Raw genomic sequence first — 7,938 nt, forward strand, 5'->3', positions numbered from 1 at the left:
TGGTTCACCTCAATACTAGCAAGATAAAGTCTCTTTTCACATGTTCTTTGATGCTTTGCATTTTCTCCTGTGAAGAGAAATCTTCTGTTGCGTTTATCAGTTTCTAGGAGATCTTAGTGTCTTGGGGGAAATTCATTCTCTGCTTGTCATATATAATGCAATACTTTCTTACCTCTTATCTTTGGCATGGTTTATAGGGTTTTTGCCATATAGGATTTTGTACGTTGTTGAACGTTTTTCATTATTGGGTCTGGGTTTCCTGTGTAGCTTTAAAGATTGTATTTATTTATTTGACAGCGAGAGATAAAAGAGCATAAGCAGTGGTGGGATAGAGGGAGGGGGAGAAGCAGACTCCCCACTGAGCAGGAGGTCCAGTGTGGGACTCCATCCCAGGACCCTGGGATCGTGACTTGAGTTGAAGGGAGACACTTAACCGACTGAGCCACCCAGGGGCCCCTCCTGTGCAGCATTAAAAAAGCCTCACGTAGCGCTTGCTTCGGCAGCACATATACTAAAATTGGAAGGATACAGAGCAGATTAGCATGGCCCCTGTGCCAGAATGGCATGCAAATTTGTGAAGCCTTAAAAAAAATTAAACAATAAAATAAAAACCTTCGTTCATGCCAAGACTAGACAACTAGCTATTCAACCAAATGTTTTTCTCATACTTTTCTAGTTTAATTTCCTCCATGCACATCTTTAAGCAATATGAAATATATTTTTACTTAAGTATAGGGTTGAGACCTGACCCATTTTTCTAGATGGTTAGCAAGTTATGTGGATATCTCTTAGTAGGTAAATTACTCTTTCGCTGTTGGAATTGAAGTCTAAAAAAGTGTAAGGAACATTGAATATGTGGCAGGTACTTTTCTAAGCATCTGACTTGCAACTCATACAGTCCTCACAAGTCCACAGCATAGGTGAAATGCCACTTTATCACATATAAGCCTTTCAACATTGCTACATCTGTTTCTGGATTCTTTACCTGCTTCAGTAACCAGTACAGCAAAAAAAAAAAAGGATGGATGCACTGTGTGCACTGCATGCCCACTTCCCCTGCCCCCCTGGAAGCTTTCCTCCAGTTCTTCTCTCACCTCTGAGCACCACACTCCTATATCCAGATGCTTCTTCAGCATCTCTGCCTGCATTGTAACTTGTCTTCTCAGATGCAATGCGGCCCAGATGGCACTCTTGATTTCCCCCCTCAACCTGCCCTGCCACCCAGTCTTCCTCTGTCTCAGCCCCACCAAGTGCCATTGCTGCTTCCTCTCCCCAGCCTTACCTGGGGTGCCAGCTCCCCATCAGGAGCAGATCTGGTCACTTCTCTGCATGCCCTGGCCAATCTCTCCTTTTGCCTGCACCCCCCCAGGGCCCCCCAAATTCTTTTCCTGCATCCCTCTTGCCTGCTTCCTCTCTGCCAGTCCATTCTTCACATGGCAAAGTGGCTTTCTTAAAATGTAAGTTAGTTTGGGGACAGGGAGAATCCTTGCTCAAAGTGTCCAGGGTCCTCATTGCACCTGGAGCACAGTCGCCTGGCTGTGCTCTGCAGGTCCCTGCATGGCCGGTCACTGCCCCACTTCAGACCTCACCTTGTCTCCACCACCCACCCTCACCCCGAGCCCTGCTACGCTGGCCTTCTCTGTCACTCAACATGTCCTGCTCAGACCTACCGCGGGGCCTTTGCTATTCTCTGCTTTGAGTGAGGATCCTTCCCATGACTGCTTTTCCTCATCATTCCAAGATCAGCTCAAATATCACCCCCTCAAGAGGACTTTCTTAACTTCTAGAATGAAGAACTCCCCCCAACACATATACCCTTGCCCATCAAGTTACTCTCGGCCAAAACTGGTTTTTATTACTGTCATTGTAACCTCATTATGTGAAATTATTAATTCACCATTTACCTGTTCCCCTCCTAAATGTGAACACCTGGCAGCAGGACTCATTGGCTGCTCTGTACATGGACCCCCAGCCCAGAGCCTGGCACAGAGCAGGGGCTCAATAAGGATTTGTTACAAAATCATACTGGAAGGAAAGGAAGTTGAATGGGTTGAAAATAAAACTAGATTGACCATGAGTTAACAATCATTAGCAGTGAATTTGGAATTTGAATTTTTGCCAAATGCTTTTTTCCCCTTTTTTTGCATCAGTTGAGATATAATTTTTTCCTTTATTACCTAAATATAGTGGATTACACTGATTGACCTTGTCATACCAACTCTGTATTCCTGGGATAAAACCCATTTTCTCATAATACATTTGTGTATTGTTGGATTTGATTCACTTCTTTTTTTTTTTTTTAAGTTTTATTTATTTACGTCATCTCCACACCCAACTGGGGCTTGAACCCATAACCCCAAGGTCAAGAGTCTCATGCTTTTCTGAGTCAGCCAAGCACCCCAATTCACTTATATTTTATGAATGTTTTCTGTATTTGTATCATGTAATGTGTAGTGTCAGAGATATGCTGGTCTCACAAAATAAGCTGAAAAAGATGCCTTTCTCCTTTCACGTTCCAAAAGAGGTGTTTTTTGTTTTTGTTTTTGTTTTTTGTTTTTGTTTTTGTTTTTTAGATTTATTTATTTACTCGAGAGAGAGAGTGTGTGCTCAGGGGAGAGGCAGAAGGAGATGGAGAGAGAGAATCCAAGTAGATGCCCCACTGAGCTGTCGACCCTGAGATCGTGACCTGAGCCAAAAATCAAGAATCAAGACAGTTAACGGACTGAGCCACTCAGATGCCTCCTGGAAGAGTTTTTTGTAAGATTGCTATTTTTCTTCCCTAAATGTTCGATAGAATTCACTAATGAAACTCTTTTGGGCTGGGGTGTTCTGGGAAGGTTTTTGATAACTAATTTGATTTCTTTAATAAATCTAAAGCTATTTGATTTGTGTGTGTGTTAGTTTTGGCAAACTGTATTTTTTTTTAAGATTTTATTTATTTTATTTGACAGAGAGAGAGAGAGAGAGATCACAAGTAGGCAGAGAGGCAGGCAGAGAGAGAGGGGGAAGCAGGCTCCCCACTGAGCAGAGAGCCCGATGCAGGGCTCGATCCCAGGACCCTGAGATCATGACCTGAGCAGAAGGCAGAGGCTTAACCCACTGAACCACCCAGGTGCTCTGGTAAACTGTATTCTTAAGCAATTTGTCTAATGTCATCTAAACTGTCAAATTTATGGGCATAAAATTATTTGTAATATTGTCTTATTATCTTTCTCATGTCTGCAAGATCTGTAGTGATATCTTCTCTTTAATCTCTTATTGGGATTCTTGTTCTGGAGTAAGCACACTCCATCCTGTCTCTCCCCTTGACTGTAATCATAAAACCTGAGCAGACTGCATAGAGCACCCATAGGAAGACTGAAAAGTATATAGTACAAGGTTGAATGAAAAGAGGACTTAAAGTGCCAATGAATTGGAGGTGAGTTTACCACTATTGTTCCTTTGCTATCTCCTGGCCTGAATGCAGTTTAACCTGAAGCCCAGAAGTGGGAAGTGGGATGTGTGTAGGGAGAGCTCCAGGAGAAGCCCTTGAGTTATGACTGAGTAGCTGGAGAGGGTGTGGAATTCTCCATGTTTCTTTCTTTTTTTTTCCTTCTCTCTATTTCTTGAGCCTTAACCCCCAAGCCATCCTTTGTTGGCAGCAGCAAAGGCCACAACAGGAGCCAGCAGTAGCCAGATTCTCAGGAAGGGAAACATTCATCTCTAGTCAACCAATCTCTCTTGCTTTTCCTCCCCTTCTCTTTCTGCCTCCTGCTACTTGGCCAAAGATGGGAGCAGTCACAGAGGAACACAATGAAGGAGTAACTTTCTAGCTCTAGCTTTCTGGCCACAGAACCAGAAAGGGGCATTGTAGGAAAGTACCAAAAGTCCTGGTGAGATTATGGAGAAAGAAGAGCTCTTTTTTAGCTCTATGGGAAAATCCCATTAAGTTATATGAGAATTTCCAAGTTCACTGAGCTGTGCGCATATGGATCTGATCAGTTTAACAGAGACCTTGAGAAGAGAATTAACAGACCATCAATCAGGTTCCAGATGACCAATGAGTAGTACATATTCAGGATCTACCCAAGTAATACTTCAAAGGCTTTAGAAACTGAGCCTAAATTTTAACCACAACTCTCAGAAGGTGGGTTGAACTTATAGTGTGAACCTAAGCAGATCTATTGCCTACAACAAAAATAAGTACATTCTCCATAGGATTTAAAAAAGACTTGGGGTCTCATATAATATTTCAAAATTTCCAGGAGACAATCCAAAGTTACTTGGCATATGAAAAACCACGAAAATCTCAACTCACATGGGAAAAAACAAAACAATCAACAGACACCAAGAGCAAAATTGACACAGATGTTGGAATTATCTGACAAAGACTTCAAAGCAGCTATTATACAATAGCTCTACCAAAACAGTCAGTCACACTCTTGAAATGAGTAGAGTTAGCAAACTTTTCCCACGAAGGGCTTGGTAGTAAGTATTTGAGGCTTTGCAAGGCATGTGGTCTCTGTTGCATCTACTCAGTTCTGTAAAAGCAGCTGCATAGAGAGAGCCATGCACACTATGTAAGCAAGCAAGCGAGTGTGGCCATTTCCCAGTAAAACTTTATGCATGGGATTTGGCCCATAGATCATAGTTCACCAATCCCTGAACTATAGTGTTTTTTAGATATTTTATTGATTTTTCTATGTTTACAAGATTATCAAGACCTCACTGGCTTGCTTGTTTGTTCCGTAGTGACTGTCTCCCTGGGTATGAGTTGGTATCTCACTCACTGTGGTTTTGATTTGTGTTTCTCTTAGAATTAGTGATGCTTACCATCTTTTCATATATTTGCTGGTTATTTGTCTTGATAATCTGTATATTATCAAGAGCAGGCTCTTAAAATCTTTCACTATGATTTTGTGCTTGCTTATTTCTCCCCTTAGTCCTATTAGTTTTTCTTAATTCATGTTGAAGCTCTGATATTAGGTGCATAAATACTTTCATTGTTATGTTTTCCTGATGCATTGACCTCTTTCTCATTTTGAAATTTCCCACTTTATCTCAATGTTCTGCCTGAAAGTCTATTTTGTCAAATATTAATATAGTCACTTCTGATTCCTTTTTAAAAAAAAATTTATTTATTTATTTGAGAGAGAGAGAGAGCATGAGCAGAGGAGAGGAAGAGGCAGAGGAAGAAGCAGACCCCTCGCCAAACAGGAAGCCCCCCATGTACAGTTTGATCCCCGGGCCCTGGTATCATGACCTGGGCAAAGGCTGACGCCTAACCGACTGAGCCACCCAGGCACCCCAGATTCCTTACAAGGCAGCATAGTACTTCCTTGTGTGTATTTACCAGATTTTCTTCATCCATTCCCCCTTCAACAGACACTAAGGTTGCTTCCACTTCTTGGCTACTTTGAATACTTCTGTGATGCACATAGGTATGCAAAGTTTTTTTTTTTTTTTTTTTGTTTTTTGAGATCCTGCTTTCAATTCTTTCAGATAGCTACCCAGGAGTGGGATTGTTGGATTATATGGTAATTCTATTTTTAAATTTTTGAGGCACCTCCACACTGTTTTCCATAATTGTGGTACCACTTCATAGTCCCAGTCACAAGCATTTCCATCTCTCCCCACCCTCACTGACACTCGTTATTGCCCGGCTTGCTTGTTTTTTCCCTAGTGACTGTCTTCCTGGATATGAGACGATATCTCACTGTGGTTTTGTTTTGTGTTTCTCTTAGAACTAGTGACGTTGAGCATCTTTTCATATGTTTGCTGATTACTTCAGATTTCTTATTCTTCCTCTCTGCCTGGTGTAACTCTTTCTATCCTTTACTTTCTCTCTTCTTCTTTTTTTTTTTTTTTTTTTTTAAAGATTTTATTTATTTATTTGACAGAGAGAGATCACAAGTAGGCAGAGAGGCAGGCAGAGAGAGAGAGAGGAGGAAGCAGGCTCCCTGCTGAGCAGAGAGCCCGATGCGGGACTTGATCCCAGGACCCTGAGATCATGACCTGAGCCGAAAGCAGCGGCTTAACCCACTGAGCCACCCAGGCGCCCATTTCTCTCTTCTTTTTATTTATTATTACTATTTTTATTATATTTTTATTTTTTTATTTTTTTTTTTTAAAGATTTTATTTATTCATTTGACAGAGAGAGATCACAAGTAGGCAGAGAGGCAGGCAGAGAAAGAGGAGGAAGCAGGCTCCCTGCTGAGCAGAGAGCCCGATGCGGGACTCGATCCCAGGACCCTGGGATCATGACCTGAGCCGAAGGCAACGGCTTAACCCACCGAGCCACCCAGGTGCCCCTATTATTACTATTTTTAAAAATTATTTATTTATTTGAGAGCGAGACAGCATGCAAGAGCTCAAGTAGGGGGCAGAGGGAGAGGGAGAAGCAGACTCCCCACTGAGCAGGGACCCCCCCCCCCTACGTGGGGCTTGATCCCAGGACCCCAGGATCATGACCTGAGCTGAAGACAGACACTTAACTGACTGGGCCACCCAGGTGCCCCTATTCCTTTTCTTTCACCCTACTTGTGTCTTTGTACTCAAAGTGCATTTTTTGGGGGGGTGTATATAGCGTGCAGTTGGGTCTTTTTAAAGTTTCATTTTGTTTTTAATCCAGTCTGACAATCTCTGTCATTGAATTGGCATACCCAGTGTATTTAATGTACTATCAGGATGTGACATCTTTGAGGCAGGGGTCAGATTCTGGTAGGCAGCATGATGGCCCCCTGAAGTTGTCCATGTCCTAATCACCTGTGAATATGTTATTATACATGGCAAGAGGGATTTTGCACATGTGATAAAGGTTACTGACCTTAAAATGTGGAGGTTAGGGGCGCCTGGGTGGCTCAGTGGGTTAAAGCCTCTGCCTTCAGCTTGGGTCATGATCCCAGGGTCCTGGGATCGAGCCCCGCATCGGGCTCTCTGCTCAGCGAGGAGCCTGTTTCCTCCTCTCTCTCTACCTGCCTCTCTGCCTACTTGTGATCTCTGTCTGTCAAATGAATAAAATCTTTAAAAAAAAAATGTGGAGGTTATTGTGGATAATCTGGGTGGCCCCAATCGAATCACATGAGTCTTAAAAGCAGGGAATCCTTCCCAGGTGGGTCAGAGAGATAGAAGAAAAAAGAGGATAGATTTCAAGCATGAAAAGGACTCAACCCAAAGTTGTAAGGCCTTTGGAGTTGGAGGAGGGGAAGTCTCAAGTCATGGAATGCCCCAGTGCCCAGGGGAAGCTGGGAATGATGCTCAGCTGACAGCCAGCAAGAAGGCAGGACACTCAGTCATAGACCTCAAGGAACTATACAGTCTGTCAACAACCCGAGTGAGCAGAAAATGCATTCTCCCCTCCAGCCTCGGCAAAGGAACACAGCCTGTCAACACGGCAACTTTGGCCTGGTGAGACCTGTTCACGACCTCTGACCTCCAGAATAAGATAGTAGATCTGTGTTGTTCTAAGCCATTAAGCTTGTAGTAGTTTGCTATGGCAGCAATGGAAAACCAATACAGCATATATTGGAGGGCTCATCCTCTGCACGGATGCCTCCCTGGGTTACCTCTCTAACTTTCCGATTCTCCTGCTGGCCTCCAACTGTTTTCTGTACCCTCTCAGCCAGTCAGGCTGTGGCTCTCTGCAGCAGGAGCAGCTCCTGGTTTTAGGGGGCTGCCCTCAGGGAAAAAAGCCACCAAATCACAAATCTCAACAATTTCTGTTCATCTTTCAAGGTTGCTCTCCTTTGCAGTTTCTGTCTTCTTTTGGTTATTCGCCAAGCCCTCCAAATATTGCTTTTAAATGTTTTGCTCAGCTTTTATAATCGTCTTCTGCAGGAAGACTGGTCTACCGTTACCAAAAGCTGGAATCTCATGATACTCTTCTGCCTCATTATTCTCTTTCACCTTTGCAATTTTCCTGGGAAATAAGTTGTTAAAAACTAGTTTGTGACAGGTCT

At 43.0% G+C, this 7,938-nt stretch overlaps 1 non-coding gene across 1 annotated transcript; it reads left to right on the forward strand.

The window, feature by feature from the left end:
• Window positions 1–487: 487 nt before the first annotated feature.
• On the forward strand, window positions 488–594 carry LOC122903804. Its single transcript, XR_006384030.1, has one exon. It is a non-coding gene; the product is annotated as a U6 spliceosomal RNA (small nuclear RNA).
• The last annotated feature ends 7,344 nt before the right edge of the window (window positions 595–7,938 follow it).

The sequence above is a fragment of the Neovison vison genome, chromosome 3, assembly GCF_020171115.1.
Source record: "Neovison vison isolate M4711 chromosome 3, ASM_NN_V1, whole genome shotgun sequence".
In the NCBI taxonomy this organism is placed as follows: domain Eukaryota; kingdom Metazoa; phylum Chordata; class Mammalia; order Carnivora; family Mustelidae; genus Neogale; species Neogale vison.